Raw genomic sequence first — 18,866 nt, 5'->3', positions numbered from 1 at the left:
GATATATAAATATGAGGTATAACCTGAGGACTTATACCTTTTGTTATGACGCCAAGAATTTTAGCATTAGTTGTGAGGATTTAGCGAATCTAAGATTTCAAGATTTCAACTACCCAGAACTCGCAAATCTTTATTCAGCTCGTTCAGTTTTGCTAAGGTATATTTTAATTAGTTTATAGCTATTACAACCTAGGATTTCAAATGGCCTGTTATCCCAGGTGTAATGGGAGCAAATAAACACAGTAGAAAAAGTTTAGACTTATATTATCCTTCACCAATTATAACAGCAATATGTACACTATGTACAGTGATAAATATAGTGCACTCCACGGTAAGCAAGGCAGAAATAGAAGCCACAAGATAGCAGACCGTGCTTCAACCAGCTCTAGAATGGGAATGACAAGGGCAGACAGGAGAGCGGTATCCACATAACCTCTGCGATTGTCAATCCCACCTTCTTATTGGCTAGAACCTGGTCACTAGTTGAACGATGGGGCCCCATCATCAACTCTTAGCAACCTGGTTCGCTGGTTGGGGGAGATAGCCTGTAAATGAGGGTGTGTCCATGCGCCGAATAAAGGTTACGTACTCTTTGCATGCCACAATAGCGTATCCCCTTTCCGGGGGATACCTAAGAAGCCGAATGTATTTTATTCTTTCATCTTTTTTTTTTACAATTCAGGGACAATCGGTCTGAGGGTCACTAAATTAAGTTATTTTATTGGTGTTAAATATTTCTAACAAATGATGGCTCGGACACATGGACACAGTAAGGCTTTTGATAAGATACTTGTGCAACACAGTTATATTTATTGACGGAACATTTCGCCTGCACAGCAGGCTTCACTAAGCGACACGTTTCGCCAGTGCAAATACCTAAGCGTTGCACTTGTCTTAATCATCAACCTGTCGGTACCATATATTACAGCGTAAAACTTTTGTTTAACGCCGTTTCGCTGTGGGCGAAACATCGTTAAGATATTTATTTTATTAACATCTGACGCGGGTCTTAGTCGCATAATGACCCTCCATTGGAGCTTTTGGTCATTTGACCGAGGCCTTTCCCTGGCTCACAGGTCCTCCCATTTAAAAATTATGCCCATAGTTAAAGAAGCAATTTTTTTTTTTTAGGTAAAGGCTCTTTTGAGAGCCCTGGTTAAATTGCATAATGTATATACCTTGTTTTTACAATATCCTGGCCATGTTTACTATATATATTTGTTAGAATACTATGGCTTAATTTTGAACCCGAATGGGAATGTCACTTTGACTTTTTTTGGGTTATCCTAGGTTCTCTATATCTATATGATAATCTATGTAACTGTAATTGTGTATACCTGAATAAACTTACGATATAGACCTTCAGGGGGGAATATTCTGGCTAAACTGGACGATATATTCCCCATTCTCTGAAACATATATAAACACACAGACGATATGGTCATAGAAAACGGACCTTTCGATATTTTTACAGCCATAGGGTAGTAAGAGCATCATCTTCTGCTTCAGAATCTCCACGACTATGGTGCTCTTCGCACCTACTCCTAGGTTGAGGGACTGATTACCTCATCTTCTGTACATAGTTCTACTGTCTTCAAGTTATGTCCTAGAATTTGTATTGATAAAGCCACTGGATGGCGAAACGTCTACAATAAAGATACCCAGATGTTGCACATGTGTCTTAATCTCATCTTGTCGGTATTATATACCATTCGTACACAAGAGCATCATAGTCTGAGGGACTGATGACCTTAAAGTTGCTTCTCCACTGCTTCTGCTGTCTTGTGTGTGTGTGTGTGTGTGTGTGTGTGTGTGTGTGTGTGTGTGTGTGTGTGTGTGTGTGTGTGTGTGTGTCCGACAACACGGCGTTATTCACACGTTCGAGCCTATAACATTACGCGTCGACTGAAAAAGCCTACCGTGTACGTGAAACTTTTCAGCAATAAAGATACCCATCTATTGTACGCATGTCTTATCTATTTATTGGTATCTGAATGCCATTCACTGGATCAAGAGCTGTTCCCCAGCATCAAGAGAGAGACAACCCCCAGTAGTAAACACGAAGCCTTGGGAAGTATTTCTAACGGACGAAACCACACAGATGTCCCATTATAATTAGTGAATTATTATATTCAAAAAGAAACGCTAAACCACAAGGGTTATACAGCCTATAATTAACGAAAAACTTCAAAATTCGCAATACAAAAAATCGGAATGGCAATGCATAAAATAGCATCAGATGCGTAACATATAAATCTGGTAAACTCTACTAATAGCTGCTGTTAATATGGCAAAACACTTCACGGGTGAACCAGTCTTTTCGACTCTGGTTCATTCAGACTGCTTCAACCTTAAGTATGATCGACTGTGATGATTGTTGTGTTGAGTGACGTAGTGGCCGGATGTGAGCCTAGTATTGTAGTTTCAGTGCTTAATATTATGTGCTACTAACACGAGGACAACGAGGAAAAAGGTAAATATAAGCGTTCAGTGTTTGGGTCGTTAAGGAAATTTCCACTGGTGGAACAAAATGGGTAGATATATACATATTGTGTTATATTTATGTACCGAGAGTAGCGTATGTACGTGCATATATATATATATATATATATATATATATATATAATTATATATATATATATATATTATATATATATATTTATTATATATATATATATATTATATATATATATATATATATATATAATTATATATATATATATATATTATATATATATATATATATATATATATTATGCAATATGCTCACAGTAAACAGGTGATATCACATTATGCAGAACAATTTGCTTGGACTTCCTCCTCTTTTCTGCAACACTGCAAGCTCCTGATGTGTTGATTGCAACACGAAAGGCCTAGGGATATCATTCAACTCTCTCTCGTGTGGTTGTTTTGCATATATGTACATTTATTTATATTTTATGTATACATACACGGATCTTGAAGATGGAGCGGTACTTAGCATGTTAATAAATCTTCGTTTTCCAATTATATGTATGTGTGGAGTACAGCTCATCGTGGGACAGCTCTCACACTCCGTGAAGGGTGCGTATATTTTCTTATTTTTTTAGTTACCTTAACTAATGAACTCATTGTTGTTGGGTGTCAGTTATATCAACACTTAGCAGCCACGCCAACGAATAACTGCTAAGTTGTGCTGTGAGATTTGTGGAATGTGCTCCTGACTTAGCTCAGTTGATGGTGCGGACCCACCAGTCTACAGCAGAGTTTGGTAGGATGTTATTATAATGTGCACAACCTTCATATAGGTCCAAGACGGATCGAAACGTCGTCGTAAGCCCCTCTCTCCTGTGTGCGGGTTTTGTGTACTGTTCCAGTCACGGTATTGTACCTACTTATTCTTGATGTTTAATAGTAGCCAGCCGGATGTATTAAAGGTCTTTCATACCTACCTGAAGCAGGCACAGTAGGGACAGTGAGCTAGTATGCCGTCAAGTGTGAGTTTCAGCGAGTACGGTTAAGTTACGGTGCTTTGGGTAGAGAACGGTGAATAGTAGTGACCCGTTTCAAGGGGTCAGAGAGGAGAAATGTTAATAGTTGCCTACCGTATATGTAAGTAAATCTCCAGTGATGACTGCTTTAAATTAATTCGCTAATTCATAACAAATGTTGCTCCATGCTAAATTTGGAGTGAATATTACCCCCTTGTGCTGTGCTGTGGTGTGGTTGAAGTGATATATACTGTCCAACTCAGAGCCCAGCATCTGTCAGCATAAATAGTCGGGATATTTTCCCCATCGCCTAAATTTGCTAATACTGATGCCCGGAGACACGCATCGCTTTATAGATTTGGATTTTGGAATGTGAAAAAAAAATTGGGGTAGTTTCATTTGCTTCATTATAATTTGTTATAAGAGGAATTATTCACGACAGTAGCACGTTGAAAATTAAAGAATAAATTTATTAATGTTAGGAAAGGAATAAGCTTAAAACCCAGGAAAAAACCAAACAGTTCTAGTGGTTTATAAGTAAAATAAAACCGTTATTTTACTTTATTTTTAGGATATACTGCTTCGAGCTGAATGGCTAATGAATGCAACTTTTATGGTATAAAATCTGAATATAGAATAGTCATTTGGAATTCTCTATTTTAATAAAAAAGAATCTTGTTATTTTGCAATAATGGCTGAGTTGCGACGTTGAAGTGAGAGTTGTTGCAGCAGGACGTAGCCGAAAAGTGGTAAAAATGACGCTTGCAATAAGAGGAGACTCTTAATAGCACGACGTTCCACTTAGATGAGGCTTTATCCAGTGGTGCTGTATGAGCCCGTAGGAGTTTAGCGCTTGGTTATGATCATAATTTATCAAGTGGTAAAGCCTCGTGTAGGTGAAACCTGTTGATAATCAAGGTCTCATTTTGCTGTGTCTTCATTTGTCAGTTTTCTCCCTCAAGGAAGGTTCCTTGATGCTGGTGAGGGGCTCTTGATCTAGGGAATTAGATCTGTGCTCCAATTCCCTGAATTAAGCCTGGATGCCTTCCATCTTCCCCCCCCCTTCACAAACACACACACACGCTGTATGATACCTACGGGTTTAGCGCTCCCCCATGATAGTTCATGTGTGAGTATTGCTGCATCTTAGTTTCTAAATCAAGCTGGTCTCCAGGCAAGTGGTTACCGCACTCGCCTGTGAGTTTTGGGACTCACTCGCCACGAGTTCAACCCCCCACCAGTTCCCTGATTTGCTTGCAGTTGTATGGACCTTGCGGGTTTAGCGCTTTTCCATGAATAAAAGAATGATACTTATAAAACTTGAGATTTAATGAATGTTGATGGAAGCTTCACGAAGTGCTAAACCCCGTAGGGATCGCATAACACCAGGGATGATACTTAAGCACCAACCCAACAACACAGGAGTCACTTGATTTCATCGTCTACCCGTCCTCATCATAGGTAGAGGTTAAACCATACCCCCGGCCGGGATTGAACCCGCGGTCATAGAGTCTCAAAACTCCAGCCCGTCGCGTTAGCCACTAGACCAGCTAGCCACAATAAGATTCATCCGACTAGGTATATTTCTACACCATAGGAAAGTTAGCACAGGCACCTCTGTGACCACAAATGCAAGTTTTTACAGACGAATCTCCAGCTAGCGTGGTCACAGAGGTGCCTGTGCTAACTTTCCTATCGTGTAGAAATATACCTAGTTGGATGAATCTTATTGGGGCTAGCTGGTCTAGTGGCTAACGCGACGGGCTGGAGTTTTGAGACTCTATGACCGCGGGTTCAATCCCGGCCGGGGGTATGGTTTATTTGCAATCGTGTCATTACGATTTCTTGAGTCATAGGTAGAGGTTGTTTTTGATAAGGGCCTGCCTCGCATGGGCCAGTAGGCCTTCTGCAGTGTTCCTCCATTCTTATATTCTTATGACATTCCTCAGGTCACGTGCGTCACACCTCACTCTCCGCCTATATATATAATGTCTTTCTACCTCTTTATGTTAGAAGTGATCAAGGTCCCAGGACCGAAACGTTTTCTAATAAATATGTCATAGTGTTTGCTTACGTGTCTTTCTAAACCAACACCAGGGAAATTGGGAGGCAACCAGGTTCGATCCACGAGTGAAAGAGAGAATTCAGACTCCTAGGATCAAGAGTCCTTCACCGGCATCAAGGCACTCACTTCAAGGGCAGGTTTCAAGAACCGGTTGTATCGTCCGAGTCAGGGCGCGCGCACACACACACCACACACACACACACACACACACACACACACACACACACACACATACACACACACACACACACACACACACACGCACACACACGCAACCATAACAGGATGCGGCATGTGATCTGCGTATGTCCTTTAAGTGGGGCTCCCTGCCTCCCTGAAGGATTACTGATCCGAGGAAATAGATCCTACGGATAGAATCAAGATACCCTTCACCACTCCCTCTTTTGTCGGTGTCGTTGGTGAGATTAGTGGGAATATTTTCTCTTGTGATATTCTACTCCTTGACGAAAAGAAAACTGTTTATTATTCTTATCCTATTCTAGCATCTGTTGGCTCCTCCTCTCCACCAGATGCAAATTTGGCCACCTTAGGGCATGTCAGATGGCCCACTGGTGCAGCAGTGGGAAGTACTACTGGAGGTTGCCTGCCGATCTAGTTTATAACTCCTGGTGTTTATTCTTTCTCCTTCACCATTATTAGCTGAAAAATTATTGCTCTGTTGGTGCTCTTATCTAAAGAGGTAATTTTGCTAAACGTTGTTCAGTTATTTCTGAGGGTGTCTGTCATCCTGGCGATGAACACCGGGTTTAGGAAATGGTGGTTTCCGGGGACAGTGGCATTAACTGCTACACTGAAAGCAACCGACCGCTTTTCGAGACGGATGTATGATCATTCTCACGGATACATCGACTTCATCTTCCTACTTCTATGATACAGACGAAGATTTAAATGTTTCGGTCAGATTTCCTTACGCTACTGAGGCGATGAGGACAGTAGAGTTGACCAGGATGACCTGGTCAATACAGATTTTCGTACGATTTTCCTAGAGCCAGCTACGTGAAGTGGAGGCTAGTACAGTGGATCAAAACTTCCATATCGTAACTCAAACATACGACTGGGTGGGATCACTAGTCAAGAAACACAGAATTCTGGTCAAGGAACAGGCAGCCCCTCCTGGTCCGCAAATTGGAGCGACCAGATTCCAGTCCTACAGGCTGAGAAAAATAGAGGTTATGAGAGGAGACATAGGTTATGGCATAGACACACATGGGTAGCCAGATTAAATCTAAGCCAATGCAGGTAACTGAATACAGTGATCAATCCCGATAACTACTTACCGGGAGGAGAGTCAGGAGTAGAGTGACACTACTGGCTTACCCTGGTTATTAGGTAAACATCAGAGTTCTTACCCTGGATGGTAGGGGGCGCTGACTGTCAAAAACTCCGAGTAGTTTGACCGATAACTACTCGTTTATTCCTCGAGAAGCTCACATGTCTGCTACACTTGTATATACCGATAGTGACAAACTCCAAAATAAGTCAGGGAAAGGAATTTTTTTTCCAGACCTCTTCTGGACGGCTTCCAATTTTAAGACTGACACATCTTACTGAAAGAGTGACTTGGGTTTCAAGCCGATGGTGAAGATTTTTCAGTTTTCTAGCATAAAAAAGAAAAGTGAGGATTGTAGCTCTATGCAATGACCTGAGAATGTTTCTTATGATCGGCTTCAAACTTTCTGCGGCGGTAAATTTTGCCTAAAGGAAAGTGTGGCCTAGTTGTTGAATGTGCAAGTCCAAGTTTGCTATGTTTATTAAACAAACTGTGATAACGGCTTTGGAACTATTACTCGACGATGCCTCTTCATATTGGCTTCGAACCTTGAGCAAGCGTTAGTTTTTCAGTGGGTTTAGCTCGTTTTATTCATCAAATTTAGGATATACATATGTTTCTAAATCACAAAAAAATGGAAGCGTCGAATTGTAAAATTAAAAAACTTTATATTCCTTTTATCCACACCACATAATTATTTACACAATTACCTTTAGCCATTTAGATGATATTTAATTAAAACGCACAACAACTTCAAAATATTAAGCATCGTTCAAACACTTCATATTTTTTTTTAGCATATGAGGTATGGCAGTTTAATTCGTTTGAGTTCCATTAAGGTCAGTCTATTGGTTTCTGTGATTTAACAGGCGGACGAATATCTTTTTAAAAGTAATCTGTACGTCTCTCACGTATCTAGTTAGTGCTGAAAATATAAAATCTCTTAATCATGTCACTCTCTTGTTCCTGTGTGTTACTTCTGCTGATCTACAGTTCTTGTGTGTTACTTCTGTTGATCTACAGTTCCTGTGTGTTACTTCTGTTGATCTACAGTTCCTGTGTGTTACTTCTGTTGATCTACAGTTCTTGTGTGTTACTTCTGCTGATCTACAGTTCCTGTGTGTTACTTCTGTTGATCTACAGTTCCTGTGTGTTACTTCTGTTGATTTACAGTTCCTGTGTGTTACTTCTGCTGATCTACAGTTCCTGTGTGTTACTTCTGCTGATCTACAGTTCCTGTGTGTTACTTCGGTTGATCTACAGTTCCTGTGTGTTACTTCTGTTGATCTACAGTTCCTGTGTGTTACTTCTGTTGATTTACAGTTCCTGTGTGTTACTTCTGCTGATCTACAGTTCCTGTGTGTTCTGCTGATCTACAGTTCTTGTGTGTTACTTCTGCTGATCTACAGTTCCTGTGTATTACTTCTGTTGATCTACAGTTCCTGTGTGTTACTTCTGTTGATTTACAGTTCGTGTGTGTTACTTCTGCTGATCTACAGTTCCTGTGTGTTACTTCGGTTGATCTACAGTTCCTTTGTGTTACTTCTGTTGATCTACAGTTCTTGTGTGTTACTTCTGTTGATTTACAGTTCCTGTGTGTTACTTCTGCTGATCTTCAGTTCCTGTGTGTTACTTCTGCTGATCTACAGTTCCTGTGCGTTACTTCTGTTGATCTACAGTTCCTGTGTGTTACTTCTGTTGATCTACAGTTCCTGTGTTAATTCTGTTGATCTACAGTTCCAGTGTTATTTCTGTTGATCTACAGTTCCTGTGTTACTTCTGTTGATCTACAGTTCCTGTGTTACTTCTGTTGATCTACAGTTCCTGTGTTACTTCTGTTGATCTACAGTTCCTGTGTTACTTCTGTTGATCTACAGTTCCTGTGTTACTTCTGTTGATCTACAGTTCCTGTGTTACTTCTGTTGATCTACAGTTCCTGTGTTACTTCTGTTGATCTACAGTTCCTGTGTTACTTCTGTTGATCTACAGTTCCTGTGTTACTTCTGTTGATCTACAGTTCCTGTGTTACTTCTGTTGATCTACAGTTCCTGTGTTATTTCTGCTGATCTACAGTTCCTGTGTTACTTCTGTTGATCTACAGTTCCTGTGTTACTTCTGTTGATCTACAGTTCCTGTGTTACTTCTGTTGATCTACAGTTCCTGTGTTACTTCTGTTGATCTACAGTTCCTGTGTTACTTCTGTTGATCTACAGTTCCTGTGTTACTTCTGTTGATCTACAGTTCCTGTGTGTTACTTCTGTTGATCTACAGTTCCTGTGTGTTACTTCTGTTGATCTACATTTCCTGTGTGTTACTTCTGTTGATCTACAGTTCCTGTGTTACTTCTGTTGATCTACAGTTCCTGTGTTACTTCTGTTGATCTTCAGTTCCAGTGTTACTTCTGTTGATCTACAGTTCCAGTGTTACTTCTGTTGATCTACAGTTCCTGTGTTACTTCTGTTGATCTACAGTTCCTGTGTGTTACTTCTGTTGATCTACAGTTCCTGTGTGTTACTTCTGTTGATCTACAGTTCCTGTGTTACTTCTGTTGATCTACAGTTCCTGTGTGTTACTTCTGTTGATCTACAGTTCCAGTGTTACTTCTGTTGATCTACAGTTCCTGTGTTACTTCTGTTGATCTACAGTTCCAGTGTTACTTCTGTTGATCTACAGTTCCTGTGTTACTTCTGTTGATCTACAGTTCCTGTGTTACTTCTGTTGATTTACAGTTCCAGTGTTAATTCTGTTGATCTACAGTTCCTGTGTTACTTCTGTTGATCTGCAGTTCCAGTGTTATTTCTGTTGATCTACAGTTCCTGTGTTACTTCTGTTGATCTACAGTTCCTGTGTTATTTCTGCTGATCTACAGTTCCCATGTATTAATGGTATTGATCTACGGTTCCTGTGTGTTACTGGTGTTACCTACAGCACCTTTGTATTGCTGGTATTGAGCTACAGCTCCTGTGTGTACTGAGTATACTAAGCTATTTGTACCAGACTACTACTTAAGTGAATTTATCTAAAACTTGGGCCTTTTAAAATTGTTGATTTGCAGATTTTGGACCACTTGGTAGGGTTCAGGCCTAGAAGCTTCGTGATAGGAATCAGGTGTAGAAGCCTCGTGGGAGGCTTCTAGACCTTTTGAAGCTGGCGAACTGCAGCTTCTGTGCTTATTGAGGGTTTTAAGTCTTAGAAACTAGGCTTCTCATGAGATACACGTGTGTGTGTGTGTTGTGTGTGTGTTGTGTGCGTGTTGTGTGCGTGTTGTGTGTGTGTTGTGTGTTGTGTTGTGTTGTGTGTGTTGTGTGTGTGTGTCTGTGTCTGTGTGTGGGTGATGTGTGTGTGTGTGTGTGTGTGTGTGTGTGTGTGTGTGTGTGTCCGTGTGTGTGTGTTGTGTCTGTGTGTGTGTGTTGTGTGTGTTGTGTCTGTTAGCGTGTGTGTTGTGTGTGTGTGTGTGTGTGTGTGTGTGTGTGTGTGTGTGTTGTGTGTGTCTGTGTGTGTGTGTCTGTGTGTGTCTGTGTCTGTGTGTGTGTGTGTGTGTGGTGTGTGTGTGTGTGTGTGTGTGTGTTTTGTGTGTTGTGTGTATGTGTGTGTGTGTTGTATGTGTGTTGTGTGTTGTGTGTGTGTGTCTGTGTGTGTGGTGTGTGTGTCCGTGTGTGTGTGTCCGTGTGTGTGTGTTGTGTCTGTGTGTGTTGTGTGTGTGTGTGTGTGTGTGTGTGTGTTGTGTCTGTGTGTGTTGTGTGTGTTGTGTGTGTGTGTGTGTGTGTGTGTTGTGTCTGTGTGTGTTGTGTGTGTGTCCGTGTGTGTGTGTTGTGTCTGTGTGTGTTGTGTGTGTGTGTGTGTGTGTGTGTGTGTGTGTGACTAGACATCGTTAATCACATATAGTTGAGTACACAGAGAAACACACACAGGCGCGCGCGCGCGCACAAACACACACACACACACACACACACACAGGCAGACAATGAACTCACCTGCCACAACACCTTAATGCCATTAACAACATTTATTAAAGCCTCTTATAACTTCATCCCAAGATTTTCGTCGAAAAAATATGATTCATAAATCTTTATTAAAACAGTGAATTAATCCCCGGCTGAGTAATCCTCCTCTCTCCTGCTGCTGCTGCTGGGGGATTAACTCAGTCCATGTCTTGTTCGATCCTTTCTAATTTACTGCTGGATCTTGTATGATGTTAATATTTGGTTGTTTTGGGGTTTGATCCTGTGTGGTGTGAGTGCTTGCTTGCTTTGTGGTGTTTGATCCTGTGTGATGTGAGTGCTTGCTTGCTTTGTGGTGTTTGATCCTGTGTGATGAGTGCTTGCTTGCTTTGTGGTGTTTGATCCTGTGTGATGTGAGTGCTTGCTTGCTTTGTGGTGTTTGATCCTGTGTGGTGTGAGTGCTTGCTTTGTTGTGTTTGATCCTGTGTGATGTGAGTGCTTGCTTTGTGGTGTTTGATCCTGTGTGATGTGAGTGCTTGCTTTGTGGTGTTTGATCCTGTGTGGTGTGAGTTCTTACTTGCTTTGGGGTGTTTGATCCTGTGTGGTGTGAGTTCTTACTTGCTTTGTGGTGTTTGATCCTGTGTGGTGTGAGTGCTTGCTTTGTGGTGTTTGATCCTGTGTGATGTGAGTGCTTGCTTGCTTTGTGGTGTTTGATCCTGTGTGATGTGAGTGCTTGCTTGCTTTGTGGTGTTTGATCCTGTGTGATGTGAGTGCTTGCTTTGTGGTGTTTGATCCTGTGTGATGTGAGTGCTTGCTTGCTTTGTGGTGTTTGATCCTGTGTGATGTGAGTGCTTGTTTGCTTTGTGGTGTTTGATCCTGTGTGGTGTGAGTGCTTGCTTTGTGGTGTTTGATCCTGTGTGATGTGAGTGCTTGCTTTGTGGTGTTTGATCCTGTGTGATGTGAGTGCTTGCTTGCTTTGTGGTGTTTGATCCTGTGTGGTGTGAGTTCTTGCTTGCTTTGTGGTGTTTGATTCTGTGTGATGTGAGTGCTTGCTTGCTTTGTGGTGTTTGATCCTGTGTGGTGTGAGTGCTTGCTTTGTGGTGTTTGATCCTGTGTGGTGTGAGTGCTTGCTTTGTGGTGTTTGATCCTGTGTGATGTGAGTGCTTGCTTGCTTTGTGGTGTTTGATCCTGTGTGGTGTGAGCGCTTGCTTGCTTTGTGGTGTTTGATCCTGTGTGGTGTGAGTGCTTGCTTGCTTTGTGGTGTTTGATCCTGTGTGATGTGAGTGCTTGCTTTGTGGTGTTTGATCCTGTGTGGTGTGAGCGCTTGCTTGCTTTGTGGTGTTTGATCCTGTGTGGTGTGAGCGCTTGCTTGCTTTGTGGTGTTTGATCCTGTGTGATGTGAGTGCTTTCTTGCTTTGTGGTGTTTGATCCTGTGTGGTGTGAGCGCTTGCTTGCTTTGTGGTGTTTGATCCTGTGTGGTGTGAGCGCTTGCTTGCTTTGTGGTGTTTGATCCTGTGTGGTGTGAGCGCTTGCTTGCTTTGTGATGTTTGATCCTGTGTGGTCTGAGTGCTTGCTTGCTTTGTGGTGTTTGATCCTGTGTGATGTGAGTGCTTGCTTTGTGGTGTTTGATCCTGTGTGGTCTGAGTGCTTGCTTGCTTTGTGGTGTTTGATCCTGTGCGGTGTGAACACTTGCTTGCTTTGTGGTGTTTGATCCTGTGTGATGTGAGTGCTTTGTGGTGTTTGATCCTGTGTGGTCTGAGTGCTTGCTTGCTTTGTGGTGTTTGATCCTGTGCGGTGTGAACACTTGCTTGCTTTGTGGTGTTTGATCCTGTGTGATGTGAGTGCTTTGTGGTGTTTGATCCTGTGTGGTCTGAGTGCTTGCTTGCTTTGTGGTGTTTGATCCTGTGCGGTGTGAACACTTGCTTGCTTTGTGGTGTTTGATCCTGTGTGGTGTGAGTGCTTGCTTGCTTTGTGGTGTTTGATCCTGTGTGATGTGAGTTCTTGCTTGCTTTGTGGTGTTTGATCCTGTGTGATGTGAGTGCTTGCTTGCTTTGTTGTGTTTGATCCTGTGTGATGTGAGTGTTTGCTTGCTTTGTTGTGTTTGATCCTGTGTGATGTGAGTTCTTGCTTGTTTTGTGGTTTTTGATCCTGTGTGATGTGAGTTCTTGCTTGCTTTGTGGTGTTTGATCCTGTGTGATGTGAGTGCTTGCTTGCTTTGTGGTGTTTGATCCTGTGTGATGTGAGCGCTTGCATGCTTTGTGGTTTGATCCTATGTGGTGTCCCTGGGTATCCCCCTCTTTTTCATCCCCTTTTTTCATCCCCATTTTTTTACATCACCTCTTCTTCACTCTTTACCCCTTCTTTCTCACCCTCCTCTTTCACCCCCCTTCTTTTTCAACCCCTTCTTTTTTATCCTTTTCTCACTTTCTTTCTCATCTTCTCTAACCCTCTCACCTCTCACACACTCCTATCACTCCTCTCACCTCTCCTCTCACTCCCCTCAAACACTCACCCACCCTCTCCCTCACCTCTTCTTTCCCTCGTCTCTCTCACCCCCTCTTTCCCTCGTCTCTCTCTCACCCCCTCTTTCCCTCGTCTCTCTCTCACCCCCCCTTTCCCTCGTCTCTCTCTCACCCATTCTTTCCCTCGTCTCTCTCTCACCTCTTTCCCTCGTCTCTCTCTCACCCCCTCTTTCCCCCGTCTCTCTCTCACCCCCTCTTTCCCTCGTTTCTCTCTCACCCCCCCCCTTTCTCTCGTCTCTCTCTTTCTCACCCTCCATCATGTCAGACATTTATGATGACTGGCAACAAATTACCTGAGGATTTTCCTTCCTGTCTTGTGCTAGCTTAAGTATCACTCGAGTCACGGTGCTTACTCAAGGTGCACGTTGCTTAAATTGCAACTCAAAATGCAGTGTTGTACTAGCTGAAGTAGCACTCGAGTCACGGTCCCTGTTTAAGTTCCCTTGGTGCCCCTACTCATGCTGCTGTAGTGGGGGAGTTGAGTACTTGGATCGAGTGCCTAGGTCTAAAGTACCACACTCTCAACAGGGATGTCTGGTGTTGCATTAACACTTATGGTTAGCGCCACGAAACTTTGCATTATGGAATTTGAAAGACTGGTAATAATTTTACCTGTGAATAACACTTTAAAAAAAGCATGAAAATCACCCTGGAAGATAGGGAAAAATTACAAGAAGATATTAAAGTCTTCCAGTGGAGAGTGGAGAATAACATGACGCTCAGTGGTGACAAGTTCCAGCAGCTGAGATCTGATGGGAAACGACACTAAATTGTTGACAACAGAAGGTTAATAATGACGACATAAATTTCGTAAGGCTTGATCCAGTTAATGTTTAAAGTGTCGAGTAACTTGACGGTCAGGAAGCCGGTCTAGTCTTCTCTTTTCTTGGATCGAACTTAATTGCCTCCCATTTCTCAGGTACTGTATCACCCCTATGGGTATGTCGTTCTCCCAGTGATAAAATAAATTTGTTTTATTAATATGGCGGTGGAAATACGGTCATTTCCCCATGGGATCAGTAGGTATGGCAGCTTCAGAGATTTCATTCCCCCATTACCTGTAGCACAGTTAGGTATCCCAGAAGGAGGGAATTAAAGCAGCTGACAAAATTCTCTTCGTATTTTTTTCTTTCTCCAGATTTTCGTTAGCCGTTCATAACACGAGGCCTAATCCGATCTGCTCAAATTTTTAGACGTTTGTGTACGGTAACTAGGACAAAATTCTAGCAACATTTGGCATGTACAGATGCCCTATGACCGCATTTACTGAACCCATTCACAACATCCAGAAATGGCTCTGATATCTTTGATAAACCCTAAGTGGCTCGTCTTCAAATGACCCAAAAATAAAAGGTTACCTCACAAATCAATGATAACAGAGAGAGATATACCAGCGTGTTGTTGGTGAACATTTGCCAATTTTGTGTTAAATTGGTAGTTTTGAAAAGAATGGAATTTTGATTTCCGATTAATCTCACAAAATATAAGAGTTTGCCTTTTCTAAATGGCTTCAGTATTTAATGTTTGATGCGGCTTACAGCCAGGATAGTACTCATTAATGGTTGATGCGGCTTACAGCCAGGATGGTACTCATTAATGGTTGATGCGGCTTACAGCCAGGATGGTACTCATTAATGGGTGATGCGGCTTACAGCCAGGATAGTACTCATTAATGGGTGATGCGGCTTACAGCCAGGATGGTACTCATTAATGGGTGATGCGGCTTACAGCCAGGATAGTACTCATTAATGGGTGATGCGGCTTACAGCCAGGATAGTACTCATTAATGGTTGATGCGGCTTACAGCCAGGATGGTACTCATTAATGGGTGATGCGGCTTACAGCCAGGATAGTACTCATTAATGGTTGATGCGGCTTACAGCCAGGATGGTACTCATTAATGGTTGATGCGGCTTACAGCCAGGATAGTACTCATTAATGGGTGATGCGGCTTACAGCCAGGATAGTACTCATTAATGGGTGATGCGGCTTACAGCCAGGATAGTACTCATTAATGGTTGATGCGGCTTACAGCCAGGATAGTACTCATTAATGGTTGATGCAGCTTACAGCCAGGATGGTACTCATTAATGGTTGATGCGGCTTACAGCCAGGATAGTACTCATTAATGGTTGATGCGGCTTACAGCCAGGATAGTACTCATTAATGGTTGATGCAGCTTACAGCCAGGATGGTACTCATTAATGGTTGATGCAGCTTACAGCCAGGATAGTACTCATTAATGGTTGATGCGGCTTACAGCCAGGATAGTACTCATTAATGGTTGATGCGGCTTACAGCCAGGATAGTACTCATTAATGGGTGATGCGGCTTACAGCCAGGATAGTACTCATTAATGGTTGATGCAGCTTACAGCCAGGATAGTACTCATTAATGGTTGATGCGGCTTACAGCCAGGATAGTACTCATTAACGGGTGATGCGGCTTACAGCCAGGATGGTACTCATTAATGGTTGATGCGGCTTACAGCCAGGATAGTACTCATTAATGGGTGATGCGGCTTACAGCCAGGATAGTACTCATTAATGGGTGATGCGGCTTACAGCCAGGATAGTACTCATTAATGGTTGATGCGGCTTACAGCCAGGATAGTACTCATTAATGGTTGATGCAGCTTACAGCCAGGATGGTACTCATTAATGGTTGATGCGGCTTACAGCCAGGATAGTACTCATTAATGGTTGATGCGGCTTACAGCCAGGATAGTACTCATTAATGGTTGATGCAGCTTACAGCCAGGATGGTACTCATTAATGGTTGATGCAGCTTACAGCCAGGATAGTACTCATTAATGGTTGATGCGGCTTACAGCCAGGATAGTACTCATTAATGGTTGATGCGGCTTACAGCCAGGATAGTACTCATTAATGGGTGATGCGGCTTACAGCCAGGATAGTACTCATTAATGGTTGATGCAGCTTACAGCCAGGATAGTACTCATTAATGGTTGATGCGGCTTACAGCCAGGATAGTACTCATTAACGGGTGATGCGGCTTACAGCCAGGATGGTACTCATTAATGGTTGATGCGGCTTACAGCCAAGATAGTACTCATTAATGGTTGATGCGGCTTACAGCCAGGATAGTACTCATTAATGGTTGATGCGGCTTACAGCCAGGATAGTACTCATTAATGGTTGATGCGGCTTACAGCCAGGATAGTACTCATTAATGGTTGATGCGGCTTACAGCCAGGATAGTACTCATTAATGGTTGATGCGGCTTACAGCCAGGATAGTACTCATTAATGGTTGATGCGGCTTACAGCCAGGATAGTACTCATTAATGGTTGATGCGGCTTACAGCCAGGATAGTACTCATTAATGGTTGATGCGGCTTACAGCCAGGATAGTACTCATTAATGGTTGATGCGGCTTACAGCCAGGATAGTACTCATTAATGGTTGATGCGGCTTACAGCCAGGATAGCACTCATTAAGTACAGAATGCCTCTTCGGGTCGGCTTCAAATTTTCCGCCCTTCTGTGATTTCCAGAAAGAAAGGTTCGTGTTATTACTGGTTCTATTAAACCCCAGTTTACCATTTTTATTAGAGTAAATGGGAATATGATATTACTCTCCTGATACTAACTTAAGAAAACCTCGTCTTATGGTGTTCAAAATATTAATGTTGGTTTGGTCCACACCTGGAGGGGGTTTCGGGGGGTCAACGCCCCCTGCGGCCCGGGTCACAACCAAGTTGAGATGCAAATTAGAAAATTTATTGAATTTTATTGAATCCTCGAGTCTCTGAATTCAGAACACTTTCTGGAGAATGCTCTTTCTAATAGTCTTCAAACTTTGTCTTAATGAGCTTTTACTGAAAGAAAACTCTGCTTTCAGTTTTTACTATCCAAGTTTAAATTTATTAAAATAAACTGGTTTTCATGTAATTGGAAAATGTCACTTCAGGTTGGTTTCATACACTTAAGAATTGGGTTTAATTGGCTGTATATTTTGAGTGCCTGCCAGTTTTCCTCATTTTTTTATCAAAAATTATTTTCTTTAAAAATATATAAAATCATTCTTTTTCTTAGAGGATTGTTGGGCATTGTAAATACAATAGAACTTCAAAAAATTTCATAAATTTTAAAAATTCGCGTTTCCAACCCCCCACCCTCCGCATTTTTCATTTTTACGGGTATAGCGAGCCTTTAAATAATGCACCGCTGTATAGTCCTTGTGGCTTAGCGCTTCTTTTTTATTATAATAATAATAATAAATAATGCACGACGTGGTACCAGAGCTACTGTGTTATCCACAGTCCTTCATCGTGATAGTGGTAGGATAATCCTTTTCTGCAGACAGTCACACTTTTACAAACAAACTCTTTATCTCTCTCTCTCTCTCTCTCTCTCTCTCTCTCTCTCTCTCTCTCTCTCTCTCCATATCAACTGACATCTTTATCACAGTGTGAGCACTTCTTGACATCCACCTCACACAAGACCAATTTGTAGACCCAAAACTGTGCTCAGTGGGAGGCAGGTCCCACCAACACTTGAAACCTTACTCACGTCCCAGCTCTGTCTGCCTGCCCCTTCTCATGACCCCTGTCTACCTGCACGTGTTTACCTTACCCCTTTTGATGATCCTTGTCTACCTGGACGTGTCTACATTGCCATCCTAGCAACTCCTGTTTACCATGACGGGTCTACCTGACCTTGATGATGGGACGTGTCTACCTGGACGTATCTACCAGAGCCTCTTGATGACACATGTCTACCTGGACGTATCTACCAGAGCCTCTTAATGACACGTGTCTACCATGTTGTCCTTTGGAACCGTGTCGACCCGGGTGTCCTGATGACCCATGTGTCTGCTTGACTGTCCCGAGGACCTGTGTCTACCTTGATGTGTCTACCTGGCTGCTTGCTGCTGCTCCTTTCCGTTGCTCTTATCTGTTGCACTTCTCTCTGTTGCTCTCTTCTGTTCCTCTTCTATTTCACTCAGAATAACTCGAATGGAGGAATAGGAAGCCGCGAGCAGAGGGAGGGGGAAGTGTAGGAAGGAAGGGAGGGAGGGTAGGAAAGAAGGGAGGGAGTCCCTTCATCATGTCTTCCATCAGGAAGAGCAGAAGAAAAACGGAGGAAAAGTGGAGGCAGCGAGAAAAGTGGATGTTATTGTGGATGTGAAGATGTGGATACGAGGAGAAGTGAATTTGTTGCCAGATACTGATTGTTTCAGTGGGTTCATGTCATCTATTGATTATTTCAGTGGGTTCATGTCATTTATTGATTATTTCAGTGGGTTCATGTCATCTATTGATTATTTCAGTGGGTTCATGTCATCTATTGATTATTTCAGTGGGTTCATGCCATCTACTATCTCAGTGGGTTCATGTCATTTATTGATTATTTCAGTGGGTTCATGTCATTTATTGATTATTTCAGTGGGTTCATGTCATCTATTGATTATTTCAGTGGGTTCATGCCATCTATTGATTATCTCAGTGGGTTCATGCCATCTACTATCTCAGTGGGTTCATGCCATCTATTGATTATCTCAGTGGGTTCATGCCATCTACTATCTCAGTGGGTTCATGCCATCTACTGATTATC

Source organism: Cherax quadricarinatus, chromosome 26 (genome assembly GCF_038502225.1).
Source record: "Cherax quadricarinatus isolate ZL_2023a chromosome 26, ASM3850222v1, whole genome shotgun sequence".
Taxonomy (NCBI): Eukaryota; Metazoa; Arthropoda; class Malacostraca; order Decapoda; family Parastacidae; genus Cherax; species Cherax quadricarinatus.
Note: the sequence above shows the minus strand (reverse complement) of the source record.